The sequence below is a fragment of the Bos javanicus genome, chromosome 17, assembly GCF_032452875.1.
Source record: "Bos javanicus breed banteng chromosome 17, ARS-OSU_banteng_1.0, whole genome shotgun sequence".
Taxonomy (NCBI): Eukaryota; Metazoa; Chordata; class Mammalia; order Artiodactyla; family Bovidae; genus Bos; species Bos javanicus.
In genome coordinates this window covers 3268504-3287879 of record NC_083884.1, presented here as the reverse complement: position 1 = coordinate 3287879, position 19376 = coordinate 3268504, and the positions used below count along the sequence as shown (strand labels likewise).

The following is a 19376-nucleotide window of genomic DNA, read 5'->3' as shown; positions in this document are numbered from 1 at the left end:
GCTGAATATTTAAGAAACCATTGTATTCTTAGAGTATGTACTTTATTACAACATTGAATGGTCACTGAAACAGAAACTGAAGAGCAATAGACCGTATGTCTCACTGATCCTGCTGACTACACCAGGTGTCTGGCTGTATTTCACTGTGTGCACTGTTTGTTGAACCCAAGGTAGGCAAGAAGCCGGGGAAGAAAATGTGAGGAGCCATAGGAACTGCAGACACGTTTATTTTCTGCGGCTGGCACAACAGTTGTAGTAGCAGCAGGCATGCTGTAGTCTCTCCTTGTGTGGTGGACCCAGCAGGCGCAGCCATAACGCAGCCTCCCCACCATCACGCAGCCTCCGCAGCGTGACGTGGCCTCCCCACCATGACGCAGCCATAACATAGTCACGAGGGCTATTTCAGGGGAGCTTATAGCTTACAGAACAAAAGTAGCCTGCGGCCAAGTGGGTGCGTCGTGATGCACATGCGCAGTGCTGTAAGTGACCTCAGCTGTTACAAAACCATGTATCTGCAAAATATGGGGCGAGAGCAAGAGGATGTGGAGCGAGAGAGCCTGAGCACACCATCTTGGCTAATTTGCTCTTTCCCTACATTCCACACCTTCAGGGTCTCTCACCTCACAGTCTACCCCAATCCATCTTCCACAGTGTTCTCTTGGCAAGTAACTCTGACCCTTGTATTTATATCTTGTAACAGAAGCAGCTACAAAAACAAACAATTACATCCCCAATACACAGCAAAACCCAATATCAGGTATCATCTGAAACTCATGTTCCAGTCCTTGCCCTTACCAGGCTAGAGAAGAGCCACCCACTGCATGTGGAGTGCCTTTATCGTCCATGGCCAAGTCCAGTCTACCAGCTGTCCTTGTGAAACTGCATGAAAGCCTCCACAGGGACAGCTCCACCCCTGCAGGGCTTTTTATTTAAGGACCTGCAAACCACCCCTCCACACACAAGCTCCAGGCCCACCCCTTCAAAGAGGGGATTTTTGTGACATTCAGAGTCTGCCCACATGATTCCAAATGCTTTCAATGCTGTTCTAAATTTCCAAGGGAATCAGGTTAGTAGCACATCCCAGGACACAGCTGTTGCAGTATACAGATCTACTAAATGTAGAACACAGCCGTTTTCTTAACTGTTTGGCCACCGTAGCCATCAGTGTATGCCCTAGGTCTGGGATACGGCCCCGGCTTGCGGTCAACAAAGCTGTCCTCAGCACCAGTGTCAACCAGGGCCGTTACTCTCTGTACATAGTGACCAGTGAATTGCAAGTTCTACCTGGGGTCTCTGGCCCCTGCTTGGGCTTTTCCAGAGGGCACCTTGGTTTGAGCCCTATTCAAAGCAGAAAAGGGCATCACCGAAAGGAACGTCTTTGGGCACCATGTAATCTTTTAACTGATCCAACTGTATTTCTGTGGGTGCTTCCCAAACTTGGTAAACTGCTGCTCCAGTCTCAGTTGCCTCCATAGCTCTAGGAGCACTGCATTGGGCTGTCTATCAGTTTCATTTCTGTCAACTCCCGCTGCCAGAAAACCAGCTCATGTTTGCATCCATGTAATCCCCTGCTGGCTCGGGATCTTCACACTTCCAAACGGTGTCTTGCATGTCATCCCTCTACTTCTCTCAGTAAGGATTCCCCAAACCCCCCAGGCACCTGGCCCAACTCTCTGTCCCAGAGTCACAAAAAGCAAGCTTCCAAGGGTTCCCCTTGCTTTGGCTAAAACTGCTTACCCAAGTCGACCAACTCCACCTGAGTAGATGGTCGATACGTTGTGAACTCAGTCACACCAGGGCCCCCTTGAGGATGCCCACCTTGGTCATAGGCTGCTCAGGCTCCACTTTTTGCTGCACAATGGGCCTTGCTGCCAAGCAGGGGCCCATGGTCTCACAATGTTCCTTGTCATCGTCACTCATTACTTCACTCTGCAAGCCACTGGGTTCCCCGCATCTTTCGCTCCAGCATGTCTACCCGCTGCTCTAGCTCTCCTCCTCTCTGCAGTTTGTCCACTTACACAGAGGGCTCTATCCTTATGTGCCGTCAAGGCAGTCAAGAAAATCCACCCCACAGCGCCAGCAGCAGTCTGTGCCACCTTGGCCAGTAAATGTGGACTCGCCGTAGGGCCTTTTCAATGATATCCTGAGATTTAAAGCTATTTGCACTAGGGGCTGAAAAAATAATTACCCTGTGTAATTCCAACTTTCTGCTCATTAACAGATTTTCCTAATCAGGTTGGCAGTTGGGCTCAGGAGCACCAACAGCATGGAGTGCTGAATTTAAATATTGCTCCAGAATACCATACTTTAAAAATAGTATGGTCATTATTAGTATTTGGCTAATCTTGAAATCTGTACTTTGAAGAACTAAATTCTAGGAAATGTGTAAAACTAGAAAAGCCATTTCTGATTTTGTTACCTAGAGAAGCACGTGGCCACCACATGGCTTACCTTCTGGTCAGCAATACCACAACGCACCCATACCCCTCACCAAACACACACACACACACACACACACACACACACACACACACACACAACAGTGCTGAAATTTTCCTGAGAACAAAGGACTTAGTTCATCATTCTTCCTAATAAACTCACCATAGTAGAATAGTTTGGACATACTATACAAAACATCTCTTTGAATATATTCAAATAACTCAATGTTTAGACTGATTTCTAAGAGGTGAGTATTTTCTTTGTGTGACACACCATTTCTTAGGTGTGCTCAATCATGATGAAATTGTGAAAGTTGCAATATATTTAAATTTAAGATTTTTTATTTTTTGTATAACTAAAATTAGAGAAAAATCATGTACTTCTACCTTGGGGCCATCTGGTAACTTCACTAAGAGGGAAAGAGTTTAAATTGTTTCTTGTTGCTTTGAGCAAACCCATATGGTGCCAGTCGTTACCTACACCACCCAATGAGAGGGCTGAATGTCACTAGTGTGTTCCGAGATTTAGTCTGATCATCTGTTGTTGCTATTCTAATTCCACGCAGAGACATTTTCTTTCTTGTGTTTTCATTTAATGCTTTCCAGAAACTACATATAATCAATTGATATGGTCTATTTTTCCATATAACTTACCAATAATAATTTAGCCAAAACTAACAGGAAATTGACTTGGAAGTCTGATCTCTAATGAATACTGAAACCAAGCTCAGCACATTAAAGGAAGTAATTATGAAGGCACCCCATTGTGTGCAGATATGCTCGGTCAGCCAAAACAGAGGACTTTTCTATTTTTATGAGCTTTGTCAAATTTAAGTTATGTTACATTGTAAGACAAAAATTTTAAAGAATTTGTTAGTAGCAATGCCACTCTATAAATATTTATTTTTAAAATTATCCTTCATGTAACTTAAAGACAATTTTTTGAAGCAAATGGCCTAGACATACCAATAAAAATACCTATTCATTTACAAAAAAAGTAATAAATACCACAGGTATTTCTAGCTAATTATATATACATACACGATAGCGTGTGTGTGCATGGTGTATAACACACCAGTCCTGTAATCAGCATTAACTGAAAGACTGCAGAGGTCCTCTGGCTCATCACTGAACTTCACAGCAGGCTGCCCTCCGTTCCTCTGGAACATAGCTCCTGTGGTTTCTTAACTCTTGTTCATCCACCTTGCTTCTCTTGGGTGCAGTCATGGTCATGACTAGCCCTTGGCAGTGTCCACTTACCAAGCACTTCTGTACTTTTTACACACTGACTCCTGTCACCTGGCAGCGACTCCCTCACAAATCATCTCCCACCTCCTTCCTTCCCTTATTGAACTCAACTCTGACGTGACATAGGATCTCCACTCTTACTTCCTAAATTCTCACGTTCATACTTCTTATTCTGACTGTTTTCTGATGTGTTTCCCTACTTTTGTTCACAGTTTATCTTCCTGCCATTTTGCCCTTCTCTATCATATCTTCTTTTCATCACCTTCACTTTCCCCAAATCCTTTCATGGGCAGAGCTGTCAGGGTGAGAGCTTGGCGCTGCTCTGTATCACGTAGTAGTGAGGGCGGTAAAGTCTGAAGGCTTTGGTGAGGTGTGCTCCCTGGGATGGGCACAGTGCAGGGGTGGGCAGTCAGATTACTATTCAGGTTAGCAGTCTCCAGGGGAATAAAAGCCCACCTTCTCTGAGGAGTATTTTAAATGCATACTCTTCCTAGGAAGATTTTAAGAAACTTGAACTTGTATCAGAGTCACAGAATTGACTGGGGGCTCGTTAAAGCTGATTACCAGCTTGCCCACACTCCACCCACATCCAGATTCTATAGGTCTGGGGATAAGATTGGAATATGCAGTTCTAATAGCTCCCAGGCTATTCACATGCCCCCTGGCCACAGATCACTGCTTGAGTAGCACTACTTTGCAATGCTTTCTGTTTTTCTGATCTCTAACAAGTAATTCTGGATACACTTTACAGCAAATCACCTATACCCTTATTTCTGTGGAACTGATCAGCGGGTAATCCCTGTTGAGTGACACTAATTTATTAGATTATTTCCTCATAGCTAAATAACATGAATTTCCTTAGCTTTTTATAAAATTTATTCTGTAAATCTTTCATTACTCTGTTGTTCTCTTCCATTTTTTCTACCAGCTGCCCACATCCCTCTCCAGTTGTAGAAATGCAAACTGAATTTAGTAATCTACATAGTGTTGAAACCAGCAGGACCCTGTGGAGCTCCAGGGCATGGAAGACTTTGTTCCCCATTTTCTTATTTGTAGGGAATAGACTCCAGCCTCCATGACCTTCCCTGAATTCCAAAGAGCAGAGTCAAACAGCTGCTAATCAAGGAAGGGAGGTGATACAGAGACAAGGGAGGATCAGTCTAAAAACAATAGTGCAGCCTTGGGACAGGGTCCTGATTCAACCTCAGCGGATACATATTAAACACCTTTGAGCTCTTTTGCAGAACTAAAACACCCCAAAAATGGAAGATGTTAACTACTTGATAAAGCATTCTTTATTCCAGGGAGAAAGTCACAGTTTAAACACATATTGAACTATAACAATTCATTCAACGGGTGTTATTAAGTGAAAGGCTATCTGACCTACTCAGGGCTTTTTCAGCACTTTTAAATTCAGTTATTCTGTCTCACAAGTTTCTCATGATACTAGGTGGGAAGTACATCATGCAGTGATAAATAATGCATTGGAGGTCACAGTTATTGACCGTGTTTCAAACCCAGGCAGTTTAGCTCCCCGGTCTGCCCTCCACCCCTTGCCTCACCTTACCAGGAAACTGCCCTCGTAGTCTTCCTCTCTGTAGCCAGGTGACAGACTCTCTCCTCTACAGCATTTCTTTTTGCAGAGCTGGACATTGATGTTTCTGAGATAAGGAGATGTGTGGCACGTGTGGGTTTGAGGCTTTGCCTTGATCCAGAACTGACATGTTTAAAGTGATACAAAATTTATTAGTGTGGGTATCATGACCTTAGTTTGATGCTACTTTGAACAAGATACTGAAACTTATGTTTTTCAAGTCTCTGGTAAAATATTTTTATAGTTTTTAAATATTAAGATTAATATTTGGCAAAACTAATACAATTTTGTAAAGTTTAAAAATAAAATAAAATTGTAGTTGGAAAAAAAATAAAATACAAAGAGAAATTTACACACACACAAAAAAATAAATAAATATTAAGACTGGTATCTTGATTATTAGTTATCTGAAGTTTGGTTATCTGTTTTTGTAGATAAATTGTTGATCTTATTCACAATTTCCCTCTCTGCAACGAGGTGTCCCTCCCCTATTTTAGTTGGACATTGATGTTTCTAAAGTATGATGAGTTGGGTGGTGCACATGGCTCTGGGGCTAGTGCCCTGACCTAGCACTGTTGTGCTTAAATTGGTTCCACTTTACATAATAAAAACCAGTCTTGGCCAGCATTTCATCCTTCTTTGAGCTCCTAAAAGATCTTGTATTATTCTCTAGTCACACACTGCCCTGGGTTGTTATGGAAGACTAGTATACATCCTGCTTAGAAGTATTTGTCCAGTAAATAAAGAAATGAATGAGAAAAGTCTGGAGAGAATTCTGTATCACCTGAAATTCACTAGCAGACTTTTTCTGTGAATATAATTTCAGTAATTATAGAAGCATGATTAATAACAGTTCTCATATAATTTACAATCTTCTCATTAAGCCTACATTCCACCTGGTTATATGTATATAGAGAAAAAAATGAGTCAGATATATACTAACAGTCATCAACTTACAAAGGAAATAGTAACCTAGGGCAGGTTCTCCTACTTAAAATTAATCTTTGTTTAAAATAACATTTAGAAATTGCTCTTAAACATTCCTTTTATTCATTAATTTGAGTAATAATAAATGCATTTAATTCTAATGAAATTTGGTCACTGAAGTTGCATAGTGGAAAAGAAAATCAAAGTCTAGTTGTTTCAGCTCCTCAAAGGTAAGTTTAAGAGAGAAAAAAAAAATCTCCTAACACCAATCTTGTGATTAACACGAAGTATCCTGCATGCAGGTATCAAAGCAAGATCAAAAAAGTTATTTTCAAGCCATTGATGATGAAGCTGGCTTCTCTGAGTCTTAATCCCAGAACAAATTTTGAATGTATAAATTCTTATATTGATGCCTGTGCATGCCATCAGCATATTTGTTCTACTTCCATAATAATTTTATTTTACTATGCATCCTTGCGTAGCTTCAATTATATTCATTTGTTTTCATGTTATTATTCAATAAATCAATCAAAACAATGTTTAACATATCATAAGTAAAGGAAAATATTTTGTTACTAAATGACAGTATATCTACTACATGCAAGGAGGTCAGCTACCTTTTCTTTACCATTGAATTTCCTCTTTTTTTGCCGCAACTCCTTTCACAGATCCACATCTTGGTCACAATATACTTCTCACACTGCTCTGGACAGTGTTGATCTTATCTGAAGTATTTCCATACAAGTACAATAAACATAAATATACACATATATAAACAGTCCATTAGTCCACACTGTTAATATGATATGTGTGTGTACATATATGTTCCCCTTGTGCTCTAAGTGCAGTGAACACTGCACAGAAGATACAATATAACTTTGTCTTGAGGTCACTAGTAAATCTTCCCTGGAACACTCGTGGACTGTCTCCTAAGATATTCTGACTTCATGGGACTTCCCTGGTGGTCCAACAGTTAGGACTTTATACTTCCAATGTAAGGGGCACAGGTTGGATCCCTGATTGAGGAACTAAGATCCCATATGCCTCAAGTCCAAAAAAAAAGGATATTCTGACTTCAGCGTATACTATATACTTCATGGTACCTGGTTTAGTCCATGATCAAATGTTTGAAGGACAAAAATTTCAGAGGAAAAAAGATTCATCTTGATACCAACCTCATGGTAACTCGATATATGCTACATATGTGGATTTTTTTTTTCTACCACCAACTTTGTGTCCTGGCAAAAAGTTTTGAATTCTAAGATTGATAGCAGTTTGCTATGCTAGTGCTGAAACTGTAGCAAAGAAATTGGAAGGAAGTTTCTGTACTTTAAAATGCAAGTTTTACCATGGGCTAAACCTTTTTCAAACGAACTGTCAATTAAACAGTGGGTGGGGGGAGGGAATCAATTTACGATTGATGGAAGCACATTGCTGATATGAAGGCACCATCATTACTGATATGTGGGAAATATGACTAGTATCTGTAGAGTGGTGACTAGAACAGGCTCTCACTAGACTCTAAGCAGGGCTTTAGGCAGAGGGATTGCTAACACACAGCACTGGAGATGCATGCCCACAAGGACCATAGCATCACTATCCTGTAAATGCTCCCCCTGATTACAGCTGCCACTGTTGAAGGCATTCTCTGTACCTCCTATTCATGATGGGTGAGTGTACTTAAAATGCAGTCCAACTCCAGAAAGACCCTTTTGTGGCTAAATTGGAGGTATCAGGATAAACTCATGATTTTTAAAATATAAAGAGAAAGGAAATATACATAGAGTACAATATCTGTGTGTGTCTCTAGGTATGTGTGTGTATATATATGTTTGTGTGGGTATGCGTGTATTTGTTGTTGTTGTTCAGTCACTCAGTTGTGTCTGACTCTTTGTGATCCCATGGACTGCAGCACGCCAGGCTTCCCTGTCCATCACTAACTCCCAGAGTTTATTCAAATTCATGTCCATTGAGTCGGTGATGCCATCCAACCATCTCATCCTGTTCTCTCCTTCTCCTCCTGTCTTCAATTTTTCACATCAGATCTTTTCTAAGGAGTCAGTTCTTTGCATCAGGTAGCCAAAGTATTGGAGCTTCAGCTTCAGCATCAGTCTTTCCAATGAATATGCAGGACTGATCTCCTTGCAGTCCAAGGGACTCTCAAGAGTCTTCTCCAATACCACAGTTCAAAAGCATCAATTCTTTGGCGCTCAGCTTTCTTTATGGTCTAACTCTCACATGTGTACATGACTACTGGAAAAACCATAGCTTTGACTGGACTGACCTTTGTTGGCAAAGTAATGTCTTTGCTTTTTAATACACTCTCCATGTTTGTCGTAGCTTTTCTTTCAAGGAGCAAGCGCATTTTACTTTCATGGTGGCAGTCACTGTGTGCAGTGATTTTGGAGCCCCCAAAAAACAAACTTTGTCACTGTTTCCATTGTTTCACCATCTATTTGCCATGGGACCAGATGCCATGATCTTAGTTTTTCAAATGTTGAGTTTTAAGCCAGCTTTTTCACTCTCCTCTTTCACTTTCATCAAGAGGTTCTTTAGTTCCTCTTCGTTTTCTGCCATAAAGGTGGTGTCATCTGCATATCTGAGGTTATTGATATTTCTTCTGGTAATCTTGATTCTATCTTGTGCTTCATCCAGTCTGGCATTTCTCATGATGTACTCTGAATATAAGTTAAATAAGCAGGGTGACAATACACAGCTTTCACAAGCTCCTTTTCCAATTTGGAACCAGTCCATTGTTCTATGGCCAGTTTTAACTGCTGCTTCCTGAGCTGCATACAGGTTTCTCAGGAGGCAGGTCAGGTGGTTTGGTATTGCCATCTCTTTCAGAATTTTCCACAGTTTATTGTGATCCACACATCAAAGGCTTTAGCATAGTCAATGAAGCAGAAGTAGATTTTTTCTGGAATTCTCTTGCTTTTTCTATGATCCAGTGGATGCTTGCAATTTGATCTCCGGTTCCTCTGCCTTTTCTAAATCGAGCTTAAACATCTGGAATTTCTCTGTTTAAGTATTGTTGAACCCTTGCTTAGTGAATTTTGAGCATTACTTTGGTAGTGTGTGAGGTGAATGCAATTGTGTGGTGGTTTGAGCATTCTTTGGCATTGCCTTTATTTGGGATTGGAATGAAAACTGAACTTTTTCAGTCCTGTGGCCAATGCTGAGTTTTCCAAATTTGCTGGCATACTGAGTGCAGCACTTTAACAGCATCATCTTTTCAGATTTGAAGTATATCAGCTGGAATTCCATCACCTCCACTAGCTTTGTTCATAGTGATGCTTTCTAAGGCCCACTTGACTTCGAACTTCAAGATGTCTGGCTCTAGGTTAGTGACCATACCATCATGGTTATCTGGGTCATTAAGATGTTTTTTGTATAGTTCTATGTATTCTTGCCACCTCTTCTTAATATTTCTGCTTCTATTAGTTCCATACCATTTCTGTCCTTTATTGTGCCCATCTTTGCATGAAATGTTCACTTGTGAAGTTGCTCAGTCGTGTCCGACTCTTTGCGATCCCATGGACTGTAGCCTTCCAGGCTACTCCGTCCATGGAATTTTTCAGGCAAGAGTACTGGAGTAAGTTGCCATTTCCTTCTCCAGGGGATCTTCTCAACCCAGGGACTGAATCCAGGTCTTCTGCATTGCAGGCAGACGCTTTATTGTCTTAGCCACCAGGGAAGCCCAATGTTCCCTTGGTATCTCTAATTTTCTCGAAGAGATCACTAGTCTTTCCCATTCTATTGTTTTCCTCTATTTCTTTGCACTGTTCACTTAGGATGGCTTTCTTATCTCTCCTTGCTGTTCTTTCTAAGCTCTCCTTACCTCTGCATTCAAATGGATATATCTTTCCTCTTCTCCTTTACCTTTCACTTCTCTTTTCTCAGCTATTTGTTAAGGCCTCCTCAGGCAACTAGTTTGCCTTTTTGCATTTCTATACATGTATATATACAATGGCTTCCTTTTCCTGTGAGCTGAGAGGGTATGGAATCAGTGACAATCCAGTAGTGGTGAACACACCAAGTGTCCAGATTTTTATTTCTAAATATTATTCTACACTAGAACAAAGGTTGTGAGAAATGGTGTTTGTAGGACTGGGGTGGAGAAGAAAAAGATGAGCTTGGAACATCTTTGGTGGCAGAAAGTACAAAAGTGCTCAAAGAATGGTGGAGATAAAGCAAAAGAAGGACTGGGCCAGTCTGAAGGAGCTCACACAAGACAAACTTGGAATAATTTGACTATCAAAATAAATTAAATATTTATGGATTTTAACCCATTGAATAAAATAAAAATTCAATAAAGTCCATAACAATATTAATATATAGGAGAGAATGGAAAGTTTTTCCTTATGATAGAAATCTAACTCCTTGCTGTAGAAAGAATGATGAAAATAGAAATATTACCATTTGGCATTATTTTGTGTTCCTGGACCGAATTTCAGCTTGGGAGGGTGTTCCCACACCACCAACAATTCTCTAGACTATTGAGTATCCTACACTTTGACTCAGTTCTGCTATTATCCTCCCTGACCCTAAGATAGCATCAGACTCCAGTTTAAGGGTTCAGTCCCACAAGACTCCCTCCACCCCTTTCAGATGCCAGTCACAATTCCAGGTTGCCACCTGTGCTTCTGACCAACTGGCTATAAACCAGAATCTCCCATGACACCCCCCCCCCCACACACACACACACACTGGGTTCAAATAGTTTGTTAGAGTAGTTCACAGCATTCAGGAAACAGGTTTACTCACTAGATTACTGGTTTGTTACAGAAGGATACAGCTTGGGAACAGCCAGATGGGGGAAATGCATGGGGGAAGGGCACAAAGCTTCCCTGCCCTCTCTGGGCACCCATTCACCCCACATCTCCACATGTTCACCAACCTGGAAGCTCCCTTGAGCCCTGTCCTTACGAATTTTTAAGGAGCCCTCATTACGCAGACATGGTTGATTAAATCATTGGCCACTTGGCAGTTGGATTCCACGTCCAACAAACCTGTCTTCAATCCCTGGAGGTCAGGGGGTAGGACTGAGAGTTTTAACCCACTCACCCTGGAGTTTGTCTCCTCTAGTGACCAGCTCCCACTCTTAGGTGATCTGGAGTGGAGTGGAGTGTATGTGCTCAGCCATGTCCGACTGTTTGTGACCCAGGGACTGTAGCTCACGAGAATCCTCTGTCCGTGGAATTCTCCAGGCAAGAATACTAGAATGGGTTGCCACATGCTTCTGCAGGGATCTTCCCCACCCAGGGATCGAACCCATGTCTCTTACATTTAACCTGCACTGACAGGCAGGTTCTTCTAAAAGTCACCTTATTAACAAACCAAAAGACAACTTTCTCCCTCTTAGCACTTAAGGTCTTCCAAGTGTTTTAGAAGCTTTGTGCCTGAAACAGGGAGGAAGACCAAATGTATATTTCTTATTATTGAAACAGAGCAGGATCCTGTGGGGTCTCCCAGTTATACATCCTTTCTGTGTCTCCTGTTTCTTGCTTGTACAAAATAGGCTTCATTCAACCTCTTTGACCTTCCCTGAGTTCCAAAGGGCAGATTCAAATAGTTGCTTAAGTAAGGGAGAGGCTGCAGAGACCAGAAAGGAACAATCAGGAAACAATGGTGCAGCCTTGGGGTAGGCTCCTGGTTCTTCCTCAAAGAAAATATGTAACAGTTTATTTGAGTTATTCAGCAGAAACTAAGGCCCCCTCTCACATGGAGGACAGTAACTTCAAGCCAAGCACAAGATTCCTGGAACACTGCCATATTACCTCACCACCAACTTGCACACAGTAGGACAACAACTCTGACCCCTTCCCCAAAAGATTCTCCCTTTAAAAAGTTTCATATCAAGCAAAATCTTTGGAGTTGGTGTTTGGACAAGAGTCAGTCTTCTCCCCAATTTGCCAGCCTCCTGAATGAAGCAACTTTTCCTTCCCAATCAACACTCCTCTCTCGAGTATTGGCTTTTGAGCAGCAAGCAGTCAAACCTGAGTTTGATAACATTATAAATCACAATATTACAAGCAATCACCTTAGGAATAATTGACTCAGGCAAGAATCATCAGTGGATGCTAAAACTATGAAAGAAAGTTGGATATTACCAAGGTATATATCAGATCAGATCAGTCGCTCAGTTGTGTCCGACTCTTTGCGACCCCATGAATCACAGCACGCCAGGCCTCCCTGTCCATCACCAACTCCAGAGTTGACTCATTGGAAAAGGTATATATATATAGTCTCAAAGAATCACCCTATAAGATACATGTTAGTTACAAAAGGAAATTAGTAACTTACAATGGATAAAGGAGGCAAACATACCTGGACCATTTGATCAAAGTTGTCATCAATAGTGTCAGTGCCTTGCAGCCTAACACTACTGGAACACACTTATAATTGAACAAGCAATGAGGGCAAGTGCACACCATGGGAAACCCTGGGGCCTCTCAATGAAAGGGTATGAGTGTGGACTCAGACTTTGGGTCTGTTAGGTCATCTGGGAGAAGGATTAGGAAGTGGCTTGTTCAGTTGCTAAGTCATGTCCTATTCTTTGTGCACAAGGCTTTCCCGTCCATCACATCTCCCAAAGTTTCCTTAAACTCATGTCCATTGAGTCAGTGATGCCATCCAACCATCTCATCCTCTGTCACCCCCTTCTCCTCTGACCCTCAATCTTTCCCAAAATAAGAGTCTTTTCTAATGTGTTGGCTCTTCCCATCAGGTGGCCAAAGTATTGGAGCTTCAGCTTCAGTGTCAGTTCTTCTAGTGAATATTCAGGGTCAATTTCCTTTAGGATTGACTGGTTTGATCTCCTTGCAATCCAAGGGACTTTCCAGAGTCTTGTCCAGAACCATAGTTCAAAAGCATCAAATCTTTGGCACTGGGGATTGGAATCTCTCAGGAAGCAGGGGTAATTCTGTCTTGGGTATCTTATTAAATCATATAAAGGGAAGGAAGACTAGACTAAAACTAGAGCTGTAGTTGATAAAGAAATCACAGGTGCACGTATCAGCTAGGGTAGAGGGATGTTTGACCACCTGTATAATGATGACAGTATTCATCGTTTTGTCTCTGCTCAGGCATGATAATGGAGGGTTCTTGTCACAGGTCTTGGAGTAGCCTTGACTAATACTGACATTCTGGAAAATAGTTTATGTGCAATAAAACACCTCAGCCAGGTTGTGAGTACCGGTTATCTCCTAGCAACACCAAGGCCTAGCTGGTAGCATCCTCAGATCCCAGATGTCAAGCACTGCTTTTCTCATTCTTGCTGGTAATGGGACAGATCAACACCACATGCCCTCTTATATGAGAAGACAGTATCGCTCTTGTGCATTCCTGCCCCTAAATGCAGAACCTGAGCCTAATCATGAGGAAACATCAAAAACAAATTGATGGACATAGCAGGCCTGCCTTCTTTAAAAATGTCAGTGTCAAGAAGGAAAGAGACTGAGGAATTGTTCTAGATTAAAGGAGACAACCAAACATAAGGGCCAGCTGTGCTGTGTGATTTGGAAATGTAGCAGACTGTACTTCATTTTCACACACTGGAGAAGGAAATGGCAACCCACTCCAGTGTTCTTGCCTTGAGAATCCCAGGGACGGGGGAGCCTGGTGGGCTGCCGTCTATGGGGTAGCACAGAGTCGGACACGAGTGACTTAGCAGCAGCAGCACTGCAGCAATGGAAAATTCTGAATAAATTTATAGTTTAGATAATTATAAAAATGTTAATTTTCTGATTTTGATAATTATACTGATAAATAAGAGAATGTTTTTACTTTTAGGAAACACACTAAAGAATTTAGAGGTCAAAGGGCATCATACCTGGAGAAAGGAAAGGCTACCCACTCCAATATTCTGGCCCAAAGAGCTCCATGGACTGTATAGTTCATGGGGTTGCAAAGAGTCAGATGCAACTAAGCGACTTTAATAAAAAAAAAAAAAAAAAGTGGGGGGCATCATACCTACAACTTATTCTCAAACAATTTAGAAAAAAACATACATATTTGTTTGAGAGTGTGTGTGTGTGTGTGTGTGTATACACAAAGAGAAAGAAAAAGAAAGGATAAAACAAGATTTAGAAAATCTGGGTGACAAATAGAATTCATATTTTTACAACTATTCTAGAAGTTTGTGATTAGGTACAAATTAAAAGAAAAAGGCGTTTATTTTCTCCTTTACATTGTGCTTTTCTTTTCTGAGTAAAAATATTCTAGGTGAATGACTTCAGTGTTTCTTTCTTTCTTTTTTTTTTTAAATTTTATTTTATTTTTAAACTTTACATAATTGTATTAGTTTTGCCAAATATCAAAATGAAATCCGCCACAGGCATACATGTGTTCCCCATCCTGAACCCTCCTCCCTCCTCCCTCCTCCCTCCTCCCTCCCCACACCATCCCTCTGGGTCATCCCAGTGCACCAGCCCCAAGCATCCAGTATCGTGCATCGAACCTGGACTGGCAACTCGTTTCTTACATGATATTCTACATGTTTCAATGTCACTCTCCCAAATCTTCCCACCCTCTCCCTCTCCCACAGAGTCCATAAGACTGTTCTATACATCAGTGTCTCTTTTGCTGTCTCGTACACCAGGTTATTGTTACCATCTTTCTAAATTCCATATATATGCGTTAGTATACTGTATTTATGTTTTTCCTTCTGGCTTACTTCACTCTGTATAATAGGCTCCAGTTTCATCCACCTCATTAGAACTGATTCAAATGTATTCTTTTTAATGGCTGAGTAATACTCCATTGTGTTTCACTCACTGCATTTTGAATAAAAGGCTTACACTCATCCTTACGTTTAAACCTCCAACTTTAATTTTTCACAGCTGCCCAAGGACTGACTTGTAGGGTTTCTTTAGGAGGTTGATACTTCCTTCAGCAGTTCTTATATTTGGTAAAACTTGTTATAATTGATCTTTTCTGTTTTTAATTCTGTAGATACTAATTGCCAGGAACGTACATGTTAAACTTGGTTTGGAAACTTCCCTCGGCAGTGGAGGCACTGCTTTACTGAGAAGTGACTCACAGGTGAGTATCTGAGCAACGAACGCTTTCTCTTTTCCATCTTTCCCCATGTGTTGCTGACAGCAGTCTGTATCAATAGGCTTCTATAAATCAATCTAATACTATAGAGCTCTTAGTTCAGAATGAGGAATGAAGTCTTTTTGATAACTTCTTAGGGAAGCATAATCGTCTTCATTTTAGTGAGTATTGTTTTAGACCATTTGAAGACCATATAACAAAAGAGAAAATTTAAACAATGTTTAAGATAATAATTCATATATGACTTAATCTTGAAACTGAAGAGTGTTTAGTATTCTATAGGTTAAGAGCCATTATTTGAGGTTAAGAAAGTTATTATCTTATTATCAGGTCCAGAATCTGGACCTGAAACATGCCTGGTTGAAACATGCCCGGGTCATCCCAGGAAGGAATTAAAGTCAAGTAGCTTTAACTGAGCTCTAAATTTTGCCTCTTATTTTGAAACTTTTACTTCAAATAAAAGGTCTTACTTATTACTGACAACCGGTGGTGACTATGTAATTTCTAATAAATATGTTATTACAGTATGCTTTTAGTGGGAGTATCTTTAGGTTCTCATGTGTGTGTGTGTGTGCGTGTGTGTGTGTCTTGGGGGTCGTGCCTTACCATTTGGACTCCACTGTTAACGTCACCTGGCGTCATTACCTTTGGTGTTGACTCAAGGTTTAGCAGAATTGTAAGGAAGAAGAAATGTCAGCGATCTCCAAGGTTTGAGAACTCCCTGCCTCAGAATCACCTGGGATGCTTGTTAGAATGAAGATTCCTGGCTCCACCACAGACCTGCTCACTTGGAAGCTCTTAATGTAGGGCTCACGATCCTGCTTTGTAAATAGCTCCTAAAATGATTCTGAGGCATTAAATATATGAAAAAATGTTCTCAATAGAACTTGCCTGAAACAGAATTTTTTAAATTGAATGATCTTTATTCTCCTCTATATCTTTCATATTACCTTCCACATCACATACTTAATCAGTATCTCAAATTAAAATACGTTAAGAGCCACTCCAAGGTCAGCCTGCTCCCACATCTCAGGAATGTATTATCCACTGTCTGTTTAATAAAAGTTCTGTCTGCTTCAGCTGAAAAAAAAAATAAATCATAGAAATAATTTTATTCTGTCCAAAATTTAAAAGGCCAGAAGTACATAAGTTATCTTTCTCTGTAGTTCTGCTGTCTTTTAATCAATCATTTGAACCCTCTGAAGTTCAAGAAATCATGTTAAACTGTAGTCATCAGATAAAAGAAAAGATTGTAAAGTTGATAAAAATAGCTCACATCTTCAGCCATGATTTTTTTCTGAGCCGATAACTTGCAGTTATCATTGATGAAATTAAAAAAGCTTCTACTCATATGGCGAGTCACCAGCAGAAGGAAGACATTTCAGTTCATTTACATGTTCAGTTTACTTGTACGTTTACCTGTGCATTTTGCTTTGTATGTGATTCTTATTTTCCTCTTGGATTTTTCCTTCTCTATTGTGTTCTTGTAACTAGTACATTCCTATATAAGCATTAAGCTTTTCTGATTCAGGAACTGTATCTCCTTTACTCACATAAAGTTCTTTTATTTGTGCTTCACCTAGAATTCATCTATCAAGTAATATATTTTATTTGTAACTGTGTACCCTTAGTATCCATTTCTGAAATTTCATAATTGTCAGTATATCAGATAAAATCTTATTTATCCAAATTATTTAAATAGAAGCAACTTTTTAAAGCTCTGTGACATGAAAACTAGTACCTATAATAGAGTCCTCTAAACATTTAGAACTTTTCCGTTTGTTTTGTTCAACAGGGCAAAGTGCTTGGACAAATGGTATTAGACTTCCAAATAAAAGGTGTTCCTGATTTCAAGTCATTGGCAGATGGATAAAAGAGCTTTGGCCCTGAGAAACTTACTGTTTCTTAGTACAAAGGCAAAATCGAATCCAAGGTAAAAGGATGTATGCATTATAAATAAACATCAGCTTGGTGGACTGAATACCAGTATTAATAATGGGATCATTGGAAGGTAGAAGACAGCAAGTGATTTTTAACACAGAACTGTAAACAGTAATGGTTTAACATAAGACAGACAAGAAGGTTGAAAGATATCTCCTCTAGGCATTTGATAAAGATGTTCTTTAATTCTGTAAAGCATATACTTTAAAACCTTAATAAGCTGTGATTTGTTTAATAATATATTAACTTTTAGAGTATCTCTCTTGGATACCCAAATCCAAACTCTGTTAATCTTGTCATTTGTTTAAAGATTTTCTTCCTCTTCCTTTAAAATGTTTATATACATTATTATCTATTCCAAGTAATCTTCATGCATAAATATACAGCTTAAGTTCAGGTACAAACAAGCAGTCTATCAATCTCTTATACAATTTTAACATATTTGTGGCATCCTCACACTGATTTTGAAAAAATATAAAAATTGTTCCATTTAAACTATAAAGCAAAATACTTCACTAAATTATAGTTAAGCCTCACCTTACTTTTTTTTAAAGAACAAAACCCAGAAATTGTTATTTGGAAACCATAATAGACATATAAGGAAGTCTGGTCCCTTTCAACAAAAGTAAACACAAATGTAGGAGAAACCATAGTCCAAGGAAACAGAGTTTAGATTTTGTTGTCTTATACTTGACTTGGTGGTGAGGCATGCAGGACTATTCAGAGCTATTCCTACACTGAATTCCAGGAAGTTCAGGAGGTGTGAAGAGATGAGTAGAGTCATCACCAGTCACCTATTCCACAAATGACTAGACCAGGGCATGAAAAGTTTAACCAATATACTTAAACCACATAGTTAGTTGTGACAATATTCCCGGTGACATAAGACTGAGTGTAGGAAATCTCGTACAGATGCTGAGAGAGTTTGAGTCTGGCTAAACTCTGGGCCCAGTGCCTGGGTTACCTATCACTGGCTCCACTGCTGCTGAGTCCACCTTGGCACAAGAGGTTCTTGCCTGTTTGCTTTGGTTACTTATTCTTCTGTAGGATGAAGGTCCCTGGAGGATGAGATGAGTGACCTAAGAGCCCTGAACCCACTTTCATGCTGGCAACAAGACTGCCTCCCCAGGTTCCAGAGCACATTTAGGACTGTGATTTGCTGGTTGCCATCTGGCCTCCAGTAAGGCTAGTGACCTTAGAGGACACCACAAAAACATATCAGAAGCATTGCTTCAGGAAGTAAATAAGTAAAAGAATGAAGATGGGGAAAGAGAAAGCATTAAGATATATGTGTTAGAACATGAAATAATTATGACTAAAGGACAGATAGCTATCCTGGTTTATTCTTTTTGAAAGTTAAACTAATTGAACATTAAAATTGTAGTGATTTCTGATTTAAACTCCTATGTGGATGAAAACATTTTCATGGATTTTTAACTTTAAAGAAAAAAAAGTTATTGAATGCATTTTCCTTATTAATTCTGTGTGATCTTGATCTCTGGTGGCCTCGGCTTGCAGTAGCTTGAAGCAGGGTTTCCATTCCCAGTCAAAGATTAAGGTCAGGTCGCAACAGTGAGAAAGTTGAATCCTAACCACTAGATCAGTGGTCAGTGACAAGGCCCTGGTCTTTTGGCTTTACAGAAAAGAATTTGCCACAAAGATCAAAAGTAGTGAAACGGGTAAGGTGTTTATTAGGAGGAAAAAGAGTTCTGTATGTGTGGATAGACACATGGGCAAACTCAGAGAGAGTCTCACCCTGAGGTAGTTTAAATCACTTATTGGGGGAGTTCTCCTGGGTTTCCTTTGGCCAATCATCTTGATTTGCCTGGTTCAGGGTCTGTATTTGGTATATCCCAGGGTCATCCTGTGTGAGCGCCTGTGTCTCTCAGCCATGGTGGATTCTGGCAAAGAAGCCTGTGGGTAAACTTAGCATCACTCTTGTTTGGACCTCCAAGGAGCCTGCTAGGTGGGAAGGCTTGCTTGACTTCGAGAATGAGAATATGTGGTCTCTTACCTTTTATCTGAGCAGGGCACAGCCTCCTCTCCTGATTGTCCTGCCGTGGATTTTGGAGTGTCTGTCTAAGTGGAATCTATTCAAATTGCTTTCCTCAGTGCTAGGGGCAGGGATCTACCTCCTGCCTCAGTGCAATTTCCATTCTGCTCACATT

The 19376-nt window shown here is 40.3% G+C and overlaps 1 protein-coding gene across 6 annotated transcripts in view; it reads left to right on the top strand.

The window, feature by feature from the left end:
* Window positions 1–19376, top strand: part of LRAT (lecithin retinol acyltransferase) — a 157988-nt gene that overhangs the window by 120975 nt on the left and 17637 nt on the right. For 5 of the 6 annotated variants that reach the window (XR_009730222.1, XR_009730220.1, XR_009730221.1 and 2 more), the window contains 2 exons: window positions 15163–15252; window positions 15931–16971. The gene's annotated coding sequence lies outside the window, so the exon portion shown is untranslated. Of the gene's footprint in view, window positions 1–15162; window positions 15253–15930; window positions 16972–17062; window positions 17201–19376 lie in introns of those variants that run through there. The other variant, XR_009730217.1, reaches the window with a different exon arrangement.